General features: G+C 41.8%; 1 protein-coding gene across 1 annotated transcript in view; it reads right to left on the bottom strand.

The window, feature by feature from the left end:
• The window catches only part of HTR2C (5-hydroxytryptamine receptor 2C), a 486,357-nt gene that overhangs the window by 110,932 nt on the left and 355,992 nt on the right, over positions 1-19,433 (bottom strand). Inside the window, exon 4 of the mRNA XM_066579897.1 lies at positions 3,392-3,573. The gene's annotated coding sequence lies outside the window, so the exon portion shown is untranslated. The remainder of the gene's footprint in view (positions 1-3,391; positions 3,574-19,433) is intronic.

Consider the following 19,433-nt stretch of genomic DNA (forward strand, 5'->3'; position numbering starts at 1 on the left):
TTCAGACATTTATTTGCATTTATCCCCACAGTATATCATTGATATGCATGGGATTCTTTTTTAAAAAAAAATAAATTAAGACTTATGAGGCTAAATCCTAATGGGATCAACCAATTAAATTGATCTAGTTTTTAACCCCTTCCCTTATCTGCAGCTACATGTATGTTATTCCGGCTCCTCCTCACAGAGGACTTCAGTTATACTTTCTGTCTGAGGGGTTTCTGGTCAAGTCGGTGGCTTATTGTCTAGTCCTGCATTTCAGTTCAGATAAGACTTTTTCATTGGAAAGCATTGGTTCTAACAGATGCGAATCGAAAACCCAACTAAACATTTCGCTATTCGCTCGTCTGACAGAGCCCTTAGACATAAGTGCAGCAAAGCTCAAATATAATCTATATTAATCAACAAAGCTAATTAAACAGAGAATTTAATGTAAAGACTTTTTCCTTGGCACTTGAAGTGTTGTTTCTAGTGATCCTTAGAGAAGCCTTCAGTAAACATTTGAACTAATGTGTAGCTAATGTCTCTTCTTTTGTGTGTGAATTAACTGGATCCAACTTGCAGTAGCCAAACACCGTGCAGCTGAAATCGCTGAGAGAGATTATACTGCAAAGTCTGTGAACCTCAAAACAGAGTTAAAGGGGTTGTCTCGTGAAATCAAGTGGGGGGTATACACTTCTGTATGGCCATATTAATGCACTTTGTAATGTACATTGTGCATTAATTATGAGCCATACAGAAGTTATTCACTTACCTGTTCCGTTGCTAGCGTCCCCGTCGCCATGGATCCGTCTAAATTTGCTGTCTTCTGGCATTTTTAGACGCGCTTGCGCTGTGCGGTCTTCTCCCTGGTGAATGGGGCCGCTCGTGCCGGAGAGCTGGTCCTCGTAGCTCCGCCCCGTCACGTGTGCCGATTCCAGCCAATCAGGAGGCTGGAATCGGCAATGGACCGCACAGAGCCCACGGTGCACCATGGGGGAAGACCCGCGGTGCATCGTGGGTGAAGATCCCGGCGGCCATCTTGATAAAGGAAGAAAGAAGTCGCCGCAGCGCGGGGATTCGGGTAAGTAATAAACTTTTTTTTTTTTTTAACCCATCCTTTGGGTTTGTCTCGCATCGAACGGGGGGCCTATTGAATAAAAAAAAAAACAGTTTCGGCGCGGGACAACCCCTTTAAGTGTGAATATTACTGCTGCATCATCCATCTGCAGAGCGATGCCCCGCGTCTACAACTCCTGCTTTGGTCATGTTACCATGCTACAGTTTAGTAGTTCATTTGCTGTAGGGTAAAATGAGCGAACCCAACCTTTAGAACCCAAATTCGGGTCTGACTTTGCTAAAAATTTGGTCCGGCAAGAACCCAAACATTAGGCGGTTCATTTCTGCCAAATTGGAAAATTCATTTAGAAAATCCCCTAGAGCAAATATGGCAAACTTTTCAAGAGCCCTAAGATGACAGCGGCAGAGCTTCCTCTCCAATGGATGTAGCTCAGTGGTTAGCACTGTTGCCTTGCAAAATTGGACAACTCCATGTAGATGTTGTCCTTAGTTAGATTTGAACCTAGGACTCCATCACTGGAAGGCAACACTGCCAACCACTGAGCAATGCTTCTCTGCAGGAGAAGAAGAAAAAAACAGAATATGAAAGCTCCATTCAGATGCTGTCCTTGGCCAGATTTGAAACTAGCACTCCAGCACTGTATGGCAACAGTGCTAACCCTATACTTTAACCCAGAGGAGGAAAAAGGGAAAGCACAAGAAACATAAAGACAACATGTAAACTCCATGCTGATGTTGTCCTTAATTTTATGAACCCCCTGTTTGGCTTTGACTAATTCCGCCAAAACCAGACTTTTTAATGAAATTTGGGAAACTTTTGAAAAGTTTGCTCATCTCCAGTGAGGGAGGGGGAGGGTGCAGAAGTAACTTTATGCAAGTGGCAGAAAGACGAGAAGAAGTATGAGGTGGGAGGTTGTAGCTAAGTCAAGTTAAGGAAACTGAAGAACCGAACAGTCCGTCCATCTAGAATATGTCAAACCTATTACAAATGCAATATTACAATACGTTATACAGAATACAGGACATAGACAACTTATCTGTCATGCAAAAGCTATTGCCTCTGGCACCACCTTTCCACTTACTGCGGGAGCTAACTAGAGCCCACAGTTAAGTGGCCTCGGAAGCTTCTCTGTCATCACGATTTCAGCTCACCATTAATCAGTATTTACTACTCTGTACTCTTGGTTTTATCTTTCCTATTACAAGCCAACATGGTGGGATTATATTTTAATAAGAAGAATTTAAAGATCTTGTTGATAGTTCCCAACAGTAACACCCCCCCCCCTCCCCCTACTCTCCCCCATGCTATCTAGGTTAAAACATACTGAAAACAAGCATAAAGAAAGACTGAAGAAGAGAACTTAAACATTATATTACATTTTGCATTTTCTGACCATGTAGCCAAATAAATAAAGAGATTGCTTTGTCATGACCATCTCCTTTTACATGAAAACGGGATTGTCTTCCAGATGCTCCAGATGCCGAGGCTGGCCATACATTACCCCCTCAGTAGCTGCTATTTAATACAAGGATGGGTGGGTCAACAAGAGGGTTGGATATTAATTAATTGCAAACCCACTTTATAACATCCCTACATTCTAATATGGCGTATGGAGAGTTCTTGCCTTCATGGGACGACCTGATTGAAGGCGGAGCTTCGCTATTCTTTCTGTATATTTAAATATATAATTTCATTGTATATCCCACTTCTGTAAACTTCCTATAATTTTATTACCGAGCACATTTAGAAAATATATTTTTGCAAAACTGATTGAGCAATTTTTTGAAAAACTAAAATACATGCAAATTTAGCAAATTCTCCAAAAATTCTCTACTATAGTTTTTACATCTCCAGATTCTATTATTCTTTTGTTACACGTTTGCTGTAGATGAAGGTCAGGAGTGTCACATCTGATCAACATCGGTTCTCCTATTTTGTCCTTTTTGGGGAAACATTCGTTCCGCCGCCTCTGACAACAGTTTGTCATTTACTCCATGCTGTGTTTTGGATGTATTTTATATTAACCCTTTCCAATTCACTGTCTGACGTCTGAAGACATTATGATTTAAGGCTGTACAGCTCCGATGTTGGAAGACGTCCGTCGGGCTTCTCTTACTGTATATTGCCAGACTCTCTGCTGTCGGAGCCTATCCAATGTGTCACCTCATGCAGTACTGGCTTTAGCCAGCAGATAGCGCCGTTGTATAACAGCAGAAAAAGAGTAAGCCCCCTAGGAAAACCAGGATACAAATTGGATTGGAAAGGGTTAAGTGTGTTGAAAAGTTTTGTAAGAAAATATTCTAATTGCTCTTGTCTTTAAAATATAGTTACCTTCTGCCAATTGTCTTACAACCTCCTCGGCAAAGTCTGTCCTGACGTTCTCCGGAATAGCATTGTTCAGCACAACGCTGGCATATTGTGATAATTTGGTGTCCACACAGAAGATAAATCCGCATATGCTCAGCATCATAGGGTTACATTTCTTCAGTCTTTCAAATCAGCGCATCTAGAGCCTGTACAAAAAAGAAATCACATTCATCACACTACTTATCTTTTATAGCAGAGGAGAACTCAAGGGAAAAACATATTCACTTGACTACTAAATCAACGCCGAGGTTCCTTGAGCACAGAATGGTTTCTGAGAATCACCACTACCCAAACTATACAGAAAATGTTAACTTTTATACCTGAGTTTCCTGTATGCGCCACAGATATGGCAGAATGAATTCATCTTAAAGGTCCTTCTACATGGCTCCATCTGAACTGTATAATGAGGACTGATAAAAGAGATTGATGCTTATTTAAAAGGCTCTTATACAAGCTGATGCACTCTACAAAGCCGATGATTATTAATGTGATTGCTCATCGCCCAAATAGTATTATCATTGTCAGCCGCAAAACCCCGGTTCAGAAGGGGAGAAGCACCGTCATGCACAGAAGATGCTATCAGCCTACAAATGAGCACTTGTTCATTCATCAACTAATCGGTGGAGCTTCACATGGCCCAGTCATTAGAAAAAAACTAATATTCCTACACGCTATGCCTTACTCTCACTCATCATCACCATAGCATCTACAGAATGGGACACGGAAAAGATTGGTTGCCATGAGTAACAAAGATATTCTTTTAGGCAGCTTTTATAAGTTCTCAGTCACACGGGCGCATTGGCCGTCTTCAGGTACGGCCGTCTTCTAACTGTCAGTCACACGGGCGCATCGGCGCTGGTGTACGGGTCCCGATGCGCCCGTGTGACTGAGCCCAAGGAGTGCGGTGCTGGACTAATCTTCCGTAGCCCTTCCTATGCAACAAACTTCATTGGAATGTTGTTTTAATTAGATACGCTAAGAATAAAGGAAGAGCTTACAGTGACTTTTGAGAAATGATGCTAGTGTCTACACGCAATTGGACCTCCACCTTGGTTTGCTCTGAGTATTACATGTATTCACATTAGCTGATGACATCTTTGCTTTATAACTATTAGTCCTAATTCCATGGAATCATTTTCCTGAGCATGGAGATTTCACTATGAATAGATAGCATGAAGCTCTTTCTAATGATCTCTTTGGACCTCTTTGGTGCACTTGTTGGTCCAGTCCGTTGGAGTTATCATCAAGCAATATTGGCTCATAACTTTATCAGTGTTTATTAAAGTCTAATACCCTATACTATGCATTTAGAAACACTAACCAAATTATGAGCCAATATTCCCTGATGATTACTTCAACCAGCACATTACTCAATGCCAAATTCTATTCTCATACCACCACCCTCCATATCCTGGGTAAAGCGGTTGCAGCCTCGGATATTGTCTATTTGGCTAAATTGGTGATGTGTCGCACACAACCTGCAAAGGTAAGCACAATAATTGAAACATTCTTTTCCTGATATATATGATATCCCTACATATGAAGTGCCTGCCTTTTCTTTCTACAAGCTTTTTATACCTAGGCCTGTAACCAAGAGAAGGGGACATCCTCTATGTCTAGACAAAAGAAGGTTTCACCATCATCATAGATGAGGCTTCCTTACTGTAAGACCAACAGAAGTATAGAACTCTCTGCCACAGAATATTGCGCTGGTTAATTTAGTGTACTAGGTCAAGAAGGGTCTGGATGCAAAACGTAATGTTACAAGTTATAGTCACTAGATTTCTGGAGATAGGACATTGATCCAGGGATTTATTTTGATGCCAGATATGGAGTCAGGAAAACATTTTTCAGGCTCAGTCACATGGGCGTTTATTCGTGCGATTTTTTTTTTGTGCGCAAAAATGATGCGCACAAAAATATTGCGTGACCGAAGCCAGCGTCACGGCTGAAAAAACGCTGCTAGCAACGGTTATTAGCCCAAAGGGCTCGGTCACACAGGCGCTGCCTGCTATCCTCTGCCACAGCTGTGACAGTGGAGAATGATGTTCGCCCATTGAATTCAATGGAGCCAGCAATACAGCTGGCTCCATTGAAAGCAATGGGCTGCCAGCAAGCGCTGTATTAATTTTCGGGGAAGGGCTTCAACTATAAGCTATTGAATAACAGCTGAGAGCTGAATTCATGAATGGGTGAGTGAGAGCTGCCTCTGATTGGCTGAGGGCTGTGACCAATCAGAGGCAGCCCACTCAGCAGGCAGGGATTTTAAATACTACAGAAATCAGTTCAGGAGAAGAGCCGACGGACGTGGCTGATCTCCGGCAGCTGCAAAAAGGTGAGTATATATATATATATTTTTTATTTTTTACACTTTTTTGGATGGTTTTCAGGGAAGGGCTTACATTTGAAGCCCTTCCCCGAAAATTAATACAACGCTTGCCAGCAGCCCATTGCTTTCAATGGAGCCGGCTGTATTGACAGTTGTGGCAGAGGAGAACCATCTTTACTATATGTTCTCAATGGGGTCAGCGCTGCTGCCGCCGGCCCCATTGAGCGCATATACAAGAACAACAATTTGCACAGAACGCAGTTACATGCGTTCTGCGAATCGTTGTGTCATATAATTTTCGGCACATCCGCATAAAAAACGGCCATGTGACCGATCCCATTGCGAAGCATTGGGTATATATATCTGCAGATCGCGAGCGCATCTGCAAAACGGGCAAAAAAACACCTCTGTGACTGAGCCCTTCCCCTTATATGCCATTCACATCTGCCTTTTGTTTTTTTTTTTGCCTCTCTCTGGATTAACACAGTAGGACTATAGCATGGACTTGATGGACCTGTTTTTTTGCAGTCTTATCAACTATGTTACTGTATAGGCTGCAGTTATTTCCTCTATTTGGATTTAAAGGGGTTGTCCCGCGGCAGCAAGTGGGTCTATACACTTCTGTATGGCCATATTAATGCACTTTGTAATGTACATTGTGCATTAAATATGAGCCATACAGAAGTTATTCACTTACCTGTTCCGTTGCTAGCGTCCCCGTCTCCATGGTGCCGTCTAATTTCAGCGTCTAATCGCTTGCGCAGTCCGGTCTTCTCCCTGGTGAATGGGGCCGCTCGTGCCGGAGAGCTGGTCCTCGTAGCTCCGCCCCGTCACGTGTGCCGATTCCAGCTAATCAGGAGGCTGGAATCGGCAATGGACCGCACAGAGCCCACGGTGCACCATGGGAGAAGACCCGCAGTGCATCGTGGGTGAAGATCTCGGCGGCCATCTTGCTAAGGTAAGGAAGAAGTCGCCACAGCGCGGGGATTCGGGTAAGTACTAAACGTTTTTTTTTTTAACCCATGCATTGGGTTTGTCTCGCACCGAACGGGGGCCTATTGAATAAAAAAAAAACCTGTTTCGGCGCGGGACAACCCCTTTAATATTGATTGTCCCAATACTTAGAAATTTGACACAGTGGATAGACTAATCAGTGTGTAATAGAAGTTTTGTCTTATAACATTGCAATATTGACATGCTGACTCAACCTTTCGTGTATTGTATTAAGTTATACAATTTGTCTTATTAATTCAGTACAGTTTTGCACTATTCGATTAAAAAGTATATGTTCCATGTATACTTTTTAATATGGCAGCCTATGGGTGATAGATGGCCAATAAATGGCATTAATCACAACTACACAGGAAGAAAATGTATACATTTAATACATACTTAAAAAAAAAACAAAAAAACATGGGAGCTGATCAATGATAGATAGTCAATGAATGATGGCCATCTCAGTCAATCAAATGTTTGCAATTTTTAAAGATTTGGCCAACTTTTTTCTTATGTGTATGTGGACTTTAGGTCTCCTGCACATGTCCCAATTGGGATCTATATTGAACAGATCCTGAGCCCATACTGCACCTCTATGCGCCTTCAAGTGAAATGAGACCAATATCAGGCTATTCCATGTGAATTCATGAGAAACAATGTGGCATTCAGCATCACATACGTATTATGGAGGTACTGTATTCTAGACACATTGTTTCTTAGTAGGAATATAGTGTCCCATAGAGGCACCATATCAGTGCAACTGCCTTGTATAAGAGCCCTTAGAGATATTTATTATTATGAGACCTGCAATGGGTGGAGAGATTGGTTCATTTAGTCAACATAGTACAACACCCTCCACCAGCAATACTACAGTGAAAGAAGCTCCAATGCGTGATACCAAGAGCAGTCTCATTACCAACCCCCTAATATACTGATAAGTTGCCATGCCCAATATCTGACCCATCCATTATAGAGAAATATTCTCTTAGGGCTGAGTATTCTCACAATTGCTCCCCATGTTGGTGATATTACACCCACATACAACAATGCATATTTATTGTAACAGTGGAAATTGTCCATTTTGCTCGGAACACTTTCTACAGCCAAGCTTTATTTGAAAAGTTTTCATTACCTTTTTGACACTATTTCTCTGCATGTTTTACAATCTGCTTCCAGCATAAATGTCAATCTGATCTAAACCAGCAAGACTTTAAGATGAAGGCATTTGTTAGCTGTAACGGCAACAAGGATCTTATAGGCGGTTTCATTCTTTGTTTTTTTATGCTGTGCAGGAAGCTGAAATCCCTTGGAGAGACTTGAAAGTAGTTTTTTTCAGTGAAAGCTGCATTGCTTACTTGAGCTTTCTCTTCACCAATGGTGGAGGCAGAACATAGCCTGGGCAAATACATCAAGCCGAATGGCCCTAAACCATCGGTGAGGCTGAAATATGCCCTGATCTACAGCTTCTCATTTATATCCAAGTTTGAATTGCCAAGAGGCTATGTACTTGGCTCATTTGAGCATCAGAAAAATAATACTTTTATGGTTCTAAGGATAAAAATATAGAAAAATTGTACATTCAGAAACCGTAGGATTTAGGAGAGCAGGTAAAAGAAATGTAAAGGTTTCTTCATTTCAAAATGACTTATTGATTGGACTGTGCTTACCTTACTACAACGTCTATATGATACTATGAACTGCTTTACAAGCCTGGGACTTAGGCAGCTTTGGCGTTATAGGAAGCAGACTCACTCACTGTCTATGCGTGATTTTATTTTGTGTTTATAGGGTATGAGGGCCCCACGCATTCATCTAGATCACAGACCTAAACCCCCCCAAAATGAATTTAGCCTCTAGTCTTCAGACCCCAATATTGAAGCAACAGTCTGATCCTGGATAAAAATTTGTCCAAGGATGCAATATTACATAGTATTCTTGCTTTGTACCATTGTCCTCAGATCCACTAGTTCCTGTGGTCCCTCTCCTGTCTTCTACCCGCCATACGTTGGTTGGGTATTGATAGTCTAAGACACTACACAGTGCTCTGATTGGCCAGTACCACTCATGTGAACAGTGCTGTCCAATCAGAGCAGCATGATATGCCTAAGACTACCAATATACAGTGTGCACTGGGAGGGGCTATGAAAATGGGAGAATCCAGGAGGAACAGCACAAAGGAAGGGCTCGTTCACATCAGCACTAGGGGTTTCCGTTCTCCTGCTCCATTTGGGGAAAAGGAAAATGGCAACCCGCGGCCAAACAGAACAGTCATATGAAGGAACCAAACGGTGCAGAATGGACCTCATTGGCTAGGTGTTGTGGGGGATTGGGTAGGCGCTATTCTCTCCTGCTTTTTAGTAGATATCAATGATGCAGGTTTCGAAAGGAACCACCAATGCTGATGTGAATGGAGTGCTAGGTAATATTACTACCCCTTTCAATCCTGGGGGAAATTTTGTCTTAGGACTAGAGGGTCACTTTAATGGACATCTCAGATATCAGAGCTGGTCTCAGCTGACTACTGCTAATGCATTAAGAAGATGAAGAAGTGATGTGCAAAATTGCTTTAAAATGTGATGACGTTGCTATGGTGCTCATAGGGGACTTTAATTGTCTGTTTAGTGATGAGGGAAGTTGGGTGACAACCATCAGTGAGCTGTAATGGGGGCCCCATCACATTGCTTTAACAGAAACATATATTTTTAAATAGCTAAAAAGGGTTTTAAACTACTAGAAAAAATCTGCAATAAAAAATATTCACCCCCCCCCCCCCCATTGCATATTAAGTTTGCCAAATTTACAAACTTCAGCTTGTTATATTAGTTGCGTTGAACTATTTAACCCCTCAAAGACCGGCCCGTTTTTCATTTTCCTTTTTGTTTTTTTTCCTCCTCGATTTCAAAAAAATCGCAACTCTTTTATTTATCCAGGCTTTTTTTTTTTGCGGGACGAGTTCATTTTTTTCAATGAGACTATTTAATGCACTATACACTGGACTGAAAAATGTTTAAAAATTGTTACGTGGAGTGAAATGGAAAAAAAACATCATTCCGCCATCTTTGGGCGGGTCTTGTTTTTACGGTGTACATACTGTGGCAAAGATGACATGATACTAAATTTTTGCTGTACTACTTTTAAAAACAAAATATTTTGGGGGAAAAAAATTAATTATTTTCTGCCACCATTTTTTGACCACCATAACTTTTTTATTTTTCTGTCAACACAGTTTTGAACATTTTCCGGAAACAGTGCCCCCCTCCTTTCATTGGCTGTGCCTGTTATTGCAGCTCACCAATACCAGGCACAGCTTAGGGACATAATGGTGCTGTGTCTGCAAAATAAAAGTGTAACCTTCTGTATAATCTGAAACCCTTTAAGTACATTCAAATGTAGAGGAGAAACTGATAAACTATAAAATGCTACTGCTGTACACAGAATTGTCCTTCATATGTCAGAATGCTGCGGCTTCGAAGCATCCATTTACTTTGATTTATTCCTAATAGGCTTACATTATCCACTCCGATTAAATGGACGTGTGTACAGCATTGATGTATTGATTCATACAGACCAACATGATGTTTTTGAACTTTGTTTGCTATAGTCACGACTAGAATATAGAAGTAAGTTAACAACATGGGTAAGAGAATATCAAGAACTGTAGGTAAACAGAGATTTAAAACTTAAAGGGATCCTCCAGGATTTTCAATTCTAATGGCCGACCATTAAAGAGATTGGGTCAAAATGCACAGCTGTTTTGAGAATGCAGAGCTCCGGGTGGTCCCACTTTCGGCACCCCTGGAAAATAGCTGACTTGTTCTGGAAAAGTTACGGCGAGCCTGACAGTTTACCTTCAGGGGAAATATATTATTACAGGATTGCCATTCATATGAATAGCTATCCTATAATAAAAGAATGGCAGAAGGAACTTCAGGATGGAAGACGCTCTTACTGAGTGGCTCTCCATTCTGGGGCATAGAGGGGAGTCCGAAGCAAGGAACCAGAAACTCTGTGACATTAATATGAAATAATAGGGCATCCTGGCACAAACCCTTTAATGTATGATCATCAGAACAAAGGCGTCGCAGCAGTGGCTACAGAAATAAAATGGGGGTGTGGGGAGATTACACCTGAAAAACCCCATTTAGGAATCCTGCATTTGTCCCTTCACCCAAATGAGATTATTATATGATAGCTGATGGGTTCAAGTAATTTGATACAGAATCTTACATTTCTAGTTTAGTAAATATAGTAGTAATGGAGAAAAAAATAATTGGAATATAAAATGCACAACATCTGTAATGACAGCCATGAAGTGGTCTGGAACATCTGAATTAGTAGTGGAATAATAGTCAGGATCAACCATTGAGTGGAGTCCAAGGAATTGTGCAATCTTCACCTTTAACCTCCACAAGGAGGCATGGACTTTCCCATGCCCTCATTAACTATGTAAGAAAAGGATAATTGCAGTGACTCTCTGGTGTTGACTTTGAGTACTTTTTACATGGGACGACTGTTGAGCACTTAAGCACTTACAGTCATCCCAACGATTATCGCTCCTGTACTTTCATGAAAGAGCAATGATTACTCACTGAATGGAGGTGAAGCATGCCAGAGATCAGAGGCGTAACTTGAAGCTCCTGGGCCCCAATGCAAAATTGGTGACAGGGCCTCCAACAATAATGCTTAATTCATAGTACTAGGCTCCCTATATGGAGAAGAGAGGCCTTATGGGCCCCTAAGGCTCCTGGGCCCGGGTCCAACCGCATCCCCTGCATCCTCTATAGTTACGCCCCTGCCGGAGATCTCTTCCAGCTCTCCAACTCCATTCTGAGTAAACAGGCAGCCCTTCATAGGTGAACGACTGCCTGTTTAAACAGGCAAATAGTTGCTCAGTTTATTGGGTGAGCTGAAAACTGAGTGACCCTGACAAGTGAGCAATTCTTACTCGCTTATCCTGTCCCATGTCTACATTGGCCAACAGTTGTCCATAAGTGCTCTTTTGAATGGTTTCTTGGGCAACTGTTGGTCCATGTAAAAGTAAAGGTGAATGCTTAGAGTAAGGCCATAGGATTAAGCTGATGGGCTAAAGAAGGTGCTGTCCGCCAGATGTAAGCCTTACTGGTGGTAGGCATGGACTAATGTGCAGACAGTAGTGTGTAGAAAGAAATCTGTCACATGGCGCAACCTTCACAGAGAAGATGTTTAGACAAGAAGTGGAGGATAAGAACTTCTTTATTAATGAATCAACATTAACCAGCATGAAATGAATTTCAAGATGGGGAGCCTCTTCTTCAGGTTGGGGGTTGCCTGAGATAAGGGAAGCCTCTGTTCCCGGTTGTATAAAATAACAAATGAGCAGTTACTCACCTCTTCTCATTCTTCCTCCACCCCTGACTCCGGTTTTTACTCTTTGTTAACAGACAGCAGAGAAGTTTCAAAAACATCATACTGTAGCAGCCAATGAGAGTGCTCAGCCATGCTCGCTGAGTGCTGTCATTGGCTGTTGCAGCTTGTTTGTAGATGTCAAAGGGAATCCAGAGTCGGTGGTGGAGGATGAACGGGGGAGCAGGGAGAGGTGAGTAACTGCAATTTATTATTTTATACCATGTGGGAACCGGTGACAGATGTATGCTAAACTTGGATAACCTCTTTAAGCTGGGGTGAGGATAGCTGAGCTGTCAGGGTGTTTATGGCAAAGGTCAGACTCCATTATGGTATGTAGATGAAACTGCATCCAGCCATGGGGGACCGAGAATATTGCACGGTGTGCTATATGTTTTCTACAGAGTACCGTCTACTCAATAACTATGTGTCTAGTGTATTCTTTGATCACACTTATTACCCAGATGTCACAATATTTTTTATGCCATTTTGGCTAGTAGCAGATTGGAGCTGTCCCCATAGTCTGATGACAAATCTATTTCAGCTTTTGATAAAGGAAGAACCGAGTCTCTGTCATCATGGCTGTATAAATCACTGTCAAAAGCCAGTAGCTGTGCTAACCACATTACCCATGATGTCTTGCACAGGCACTAAATAACGAAGATCATGTCTAGCTGATACTACAGTTATACAAATCATAGTAAATTGTGTATAAGATGCTGGAGAGCCACAGATGCAGGTATATCGCCCACGAAAGGCTACAAATTGTGCCTTCTACGGCATAATGCATGCCCCATGCAGTGGTAAAGCCCCAATCCACTGCCAGGATCGGCATGGGTGATTGGTTAACAATAGCCTTGTATCATCTACAAGAAATAGAAATCATCCATGATTTAGTGGGAACGGCAGAATACATAGGACGTAGACATTTGCAGTTGACAATTAGTTTAGTCCTGGATCAAACGGCCTAGGATGGTGGCAATAGACATCAAAAGTACAGATACGAATTTACACGAGAATTGACATTACTGTGGTTTCCACCGGAGAGTCTCTAAATATTCATGTGCAATCCTCTATACAAATTATTAACATGCTGTTGGTGTTATAAGCAGAAAAGGAAAAAAGGCCTATAAATATGTATAAAGTAATGTGTTTAACAGGTATTCTGAGTTGGAATCAGTAATTATTGAAAACGTGCCAGTTGGAGTCAAGTGTAACCGTGAGAAGGAATGTTTGCAAGATATCACATTTTATTGGCCCTCTTTATTCATTCTACAGTTCTGGCAACAAGTCAGGACATATCAGATGCAAGATTCCATTTTACTGTGTAATGCAAATGTTACAATATTTTTTACATCTCTTCTAATATTAGTTTGCTGCATTTAGTTTTATTTTTTCAAGTGTATTGGGAAATCGGGAAGAGATTCCTAAAGCAACAAATTAATCTGCCATTTTATTGTAAAAGTATGCTACATATAAATAAAAATAAATCTTGTATAGCGCCAACTTATTCCACAGCACTTTCAGGTAATTTGTTTTATTTATTGCCCCCTCCCCCCAGCAAGCTGGGTGCTTAGTTTACTGACCTCAGAAGGATGGAAGGCTGAATCAATCTTGAGCTGGCTACCTGAACCATGCAGGGATTGAACTTGCAACCTTCAGGTTGTGAGTGAGAGCTTAAACTCTGCACCACACAAGGCTCTACATATAGTACCTCTCCTTGATCCAGTGCCATTCTCCTATGTTCTGCTGCCGGTGCACGGCGGTCATATTATTAGTCAGGGGATTCAATTGCTATGGCAAATGGATACAATCGCCACGAATGGGCTCTTTAAAGGGAACCTATCAGCACTTTTTAAGGCACTAAACCAAGGCAAGAACTAAAATAATCACTTGCCCCCATCTAGAAAACTTATTGCCCCATGTTCATTTACAAGGCCATATCTGTAACTGTTGTTTAAAATTTTCCCGCGTGGCATGTAAGTTAGGAAGAGCAGTCGGTGGGTAAGAGGGACTGTCTCTCTCCTCAACAAGCCTTGTCCATAAGCCCGCTCCTCTCCTCTAAGGCAGCATTTCAAATTCTCTCAATGCTCTGACGTCACTGATGCATGCATGCACAGATCAGCATGGCGATCCTGCCCACAAATGAGACAGTTGATCCATGCTTGCAGCTGTCACTGACGTCAGAGTGTTGCAAGAATTTGCAATAACAACCTGTCTGCAATTCTACTTGGAATATTACTAGTGATGAGCGAGCACGCTTGGAAGAGCCAGTTACTCGAGTGAGCCTCGCTCTTCTCGAGTAACTGCATTCTTGTCCGAGTGTGCTCGGGAGGGCAGCGGGCGGCGAGGGGTAGCGAGGGGTAGCGGGGGGGGGGGGGGGGGAGAGAGACAGATCTCTCTCACTCTGTCCCTCGCTACACCCCGCCGCCCCCTGAGCACACTGGGACAAGAATGCAGTTACTTGAGAAGAATGAGGCTCGCTCGAATAACTGGTTTATCCGAGCGTGCTCGCTCATCTCTAGTAATATTCCTGTAAGTTATTTCCATTAAGTCTATAACTGTTTTGAGGTTCTTGCCTCCCTGTTACCTCTCTGGCAATCATTCTCCGTAAATACTATGTATTGTTATGGCCCGATAAATACAATCAGAGACACATTGTACCACAGTTAGGGCTCCATTTTATACCCCTGTGCACACGGTTTCCATGCTAGATAGAGATTGTACACTGAAGAGATTAATAGTTATTCTTCTTTTCTCCACCTTGTGCACTTTTGACAGTTTTCATACATCTTTGGATCGAGAACTAAACTAAAAGCTGACATGCTCTATTATACATTAAAAATGCTCATACTGCAGAGATCAAATAAAATCTATTACTAATTCATGAATTCTGAAGCTTGTCCAAAATGGAATATATCGCTCGGAACAGAATTCAATTTTTCTTTCTCCGGCGAATCTTGTGAACTCCAGAAATACTTCCTTAATATTGTGCAGTGTAGCTGTGTACTTGTACCAATAAGTCATTTCGGCGGCCTCCGCTCTGCGGGAGTGATGTGGAGGGATGTACACAATTAGATTAACAGAGCGACATTTCAAGGTAAGAGCGGCTCTGTAATGTATATTAAACATCTGGGTGCAATCCGCTCATTTGAAAAGGCGAAGGCTTAAAGTAATTTCAGAGAAATGACACAATGCAAGATACAAAAATGACATGTAATCCCTTAAAGATGCTGTTTGGGCATTAAAAAGGTATTCCCATGTCAAACTTTTTGGCAGATCCGCAGGATGTGCCATAGAAGCCTGCCAGGTGCTGGTAACAACTCGGAGATCTGTAGCTATCTTGTGTTAGGGCCCCCCACACCCCAATTACCCTGAATGCAGTGGTCGGGGGTCGTCGGGAGGACAGGAACAACCAAGCACCAGGCATTATGCTATTTCTGTAACTCCCATGGGAGTCAAAGAGAAAGCTGCAGTATCAAACCAATCCACTGCCCTATGAATGGCTTTCTGACCATTCCGGCCAGCCATAGCAGCTTCTCATCAACTCATTGGTGGGAGTCATAAGCAGCGGACCCCCACCAATCTTTTTTTGATTTTCTATCCTAAGAGTAGGTCATTAACCCCTTCCCGCCCCATGACGTAAGGGTACGTCATGGGAAGCGGGTACTTCCCGCAAAATGACGTACCCTTGCGTCATGGGAATAGCGCGAGATCATAGCAGATCTCGCACTATCCCGTAGCAGGAGCCGGCATCCCGCTGCGACAGCGGGGGGGCATCGGAGATGCGCTTCCCCCCACTGTTAACCCCTTCTCTGCCGCGATCTAAGTAGATCCCGGCACGGAAAGAGTTCACAGAGGGAGCACGCTCCCTCTGTGTCTCCAGCCGGCTCTCGCGATGATATCGCGAGAGCCCGGCTGGTTGCTATGGCAACAGGATGCCGGATACCGACGTCCAGTACTGCCATAGCCTATGATCGCTATAGTAAGCGATAAGGCATGGCAGGGAAGAAGCCCTGCCATGCCTTATTGCAGCGATCTGAAGTGCTACAGTAAAAGTTCCTCAGAGGGACACAGATTGTATAAAAAAAAGAGAAAAATTAAGTTCAAAAACTAAAAATGTAAAAAGAAAATGTTAAAAAACACTTTTTTATGCTTTTTCTCATATTAGCATAAAGAAAATTAAAAAAAATTAAAAACCCCACATATTTGGTATCGACGCATCCGTAACGATGCATACAATACATTGAACACACTTTTTATCCTGCACAGCTAAAAGTGTAAAAAAAATGCTAAAAAACTGAGGCAAAATGCTAATTTTTAGCATTTTGCCTCCCATAAAACGCAATAAAAATAATTAAAAAAAAACATATGTACCCAAAAATGGTGCCAATAAAAACTACAGCTCGTCTCGCAAAAAATAAGCCCTCACAGAGCTCCGCCCATGGAAAAATAAAAAAGTTATAGGACTTTGAATGCAGTGAGTTTAGAAAAAAACAATAATTTCCAAAAAAAGGGTTTTTATTGTGAAAAAGTGGAAAAACCTAAAAAAAATATAAGAATTTTGGTATTGCTGTAACCGTACCGAACCGCAGAAAAGAATGTGTTGTATCATTTATACTGCATAATTAACGCTTTAAAATAAAAAACAAAAAAATCTATGGCAGAATTGATGCATTTTCTCATTTCTACGATCATAATAAAACTAATAAAAGTTTTACAATGTACTCTATGTACCCAAAAATGGTACCAAAAAAATATACAGTTCGCCACGCAAAAAACAAGCCCTTATACGGCCACGTCGACGGAAAAATAAAAAAGTTATGGCTTTTGAAAAATGGAGATGGAAAAATACCAAAAATCGCTTGGTCCCCAAAATAGGCCGTGTCATTAAGGGGTTAATAGTTTTCCTTTGGAAATGCCCTTTGTTGACACTATCCTTTTAATTCTTCGAAAGTTTCTAAACAATAATTTATACATCTGCCCAAAAAGTTTGCGTGGAGACCTCCTACTCATACTTGTAGATTTTTAATACTCGACTGTTTGTAGGAACAATCATTTTCATTATTATGAATGCATGCTTGATTAACTGGCCACAAAACTATCGAAAATAGTCAAAAATATTAACATTATTAAAAGTCATCTATGCACTGTTTAATTTTTCTATAGATTTGACATTTTCTTCATCTTAATTTTTCATACACTACATCCTGTAAGGAAATAACGAGTCCATTGAAATGGCCTTCTAATAGGCAGAGTACAGCGCCGACTTCACAATATCCGCAGTTCCAGTTATTCACCTTTTCAAAGAGCAGATTAGAAAGAATTCCATTACTTTTCAGTACAGAGCTGATTGCTTCACGAAGAGACAATGCTAGAATTGTAGCATTGTGCTCCTTCAAGCACTATAAAGTTAATCATATCAAATCAAAAGGACTTCCTATTAACCCTTGAAGGATGTGTCTCCATGTCCTTGTGTTCTTGAATACTTTTGTTTAAAAAGACAAAAGTGTTATAGAGGGGAAACCTCCACTGGCCAACCAGAAAAATTATATTTGCATGTTTTTTTAGGCTACGTAGGCCTCTTCATCAGGGTGGCATAACAAAATATATCTGAAGAAACACACATATATGCACAAAGAAGACAGCAGAGACATGGTGTGATTAATCTGCATTTAAAAAGGCAGGGTAACAAAACACCGAGAGAAAAAGCACTACATTTAAATAATGATATACCAGAGTCGTAGAACTATGCGCAGGCAGGTTTCCGTTGAGGGCGCGGCACCTGCAACCATATTGCAAACCTGTGATGGACCATGGAAAAAGCTTGAGAATACCAAAAGAATATCCACATGTGCTTCATCAACTACATCAAGGCCTTTAATTGCATTGACCATAAAAAAGCTATGGCACGCCCTACAAGAGCTGGGCACATTAGCTCATCAAGGCAAGCTGCTAAAATAACTTTATACCAATCACAAAGCCACTGTGAGAACACAGTAAGGGGACACAAATTGGTTTGGGATCGGGAAAGGTGCATCCTCTCACCCTTCTTGTTTAACCTAGATGCAGAAAATGGACCTAGATGAATTGGAAATCGGGGTGCAAATAGATGGGAGAAACATCAACAATCTCCATTATGTGGATGACACAACGCCGCTTGCAGAAACAGAAGCCGGTCTGAAGCAGCTGATATGTAAGATTAAAACTGAAAGTGAAAAAATGGGCCTCTACCTGAATGTAAAGAAGACTAAAATTATGATGACTGCAAAAAAATGACCATATTCAAATCAAAATGGACAACGAGGCTGCAGAATGCGTGCAAGTCTTCATCTTCCCTGGTTCGAAAATTGACCAGGCTGGAGAATCTATGCCAGAGATAAAGCATAGGATAGCATTGGGGCGAAGCGCGAACCTAACATAGTAACATAGTTTGTTAGGCCGAATGAAGACAATGTCCATCTAGTCCAGCCTGTCTATCCTCCTGCGTTGATCCAGAGGAAGGCAAAAAAAACCAAGAGCAGAAGCCAATTAGCCCTTTTGGGGAACAAATTCCTTCCCGACTCCCTAATGGCAATCAGACTGTTCCCTGGATCAACCCCTAATAGTTCCTACCTGCCTGTATACCCGGATTAACAATTAACCTAAGATTTATAACCTATAATATCCTTCCTCTCCAGAAAGACATCAAGTCCCCTTTTAAACTCCTCTAAGGATTTTGCCATCACCACTTCCTCAGGCAGAGAGTTCCACAATCTAACTGCTCTTCCAGTAAAGAACCCCCTTCTGTGTTGGTGATGAAACCTGCTTTCCTCTAAACGTAACGGATGCCCTCTTGTTGGACAAAATCTGGAAAAGTAGGGATATCGGTATAGCAACTAAACGCAGCATAGTGCATCCCACCGTTTTCCCCAGAGTCGTGTATGGATGTGAAAGCTGCACTGTGAATAAAGCTGATAGAAGGAGGATTGATGCGTTGGAGCTGTGGTGCTGGCGAAAGCTGCAGCGTTTGCCCTGGATGGCGAGAGTAACAAACAGAGAAGTCCTGTATCGTATAATACCTGATACATCACTGGAGGGGAAGATCACCAGACTCAGACTCACCTATTTTGGCCATGTAATGCGAGCAGAGTCACTAGGAAAATCCATAATGCTTGGACAGATGAGTGGGAAAAAAAGACCCGGCTGCAAAAGAACATGATGGCCAATACTGGCATGGATATCACACCACTGAAAGTAGCAGTGCAAAACCAAAGAACATGGAGGAAGCTCACCTTTAGGGTCGCCGAGGGTCATGAG

This window comes from Eleutherodactylus coqui, chromosome 10 (genome assembly GCF_035609145.1).
Source record: "Eleutherodactylus coqui strain aEleCoq1 chromosome 10, aEleCoq1.hap1, whole genome shotgun sequence".
In the NCBI taxonomy this organism is placed as follows: Eukaryota; Metazoa; Chordata; class Amphibia; order Anura; family Eleutherodactylidae; genus Eleutherodactylus; species Eleutherodactylus coqui.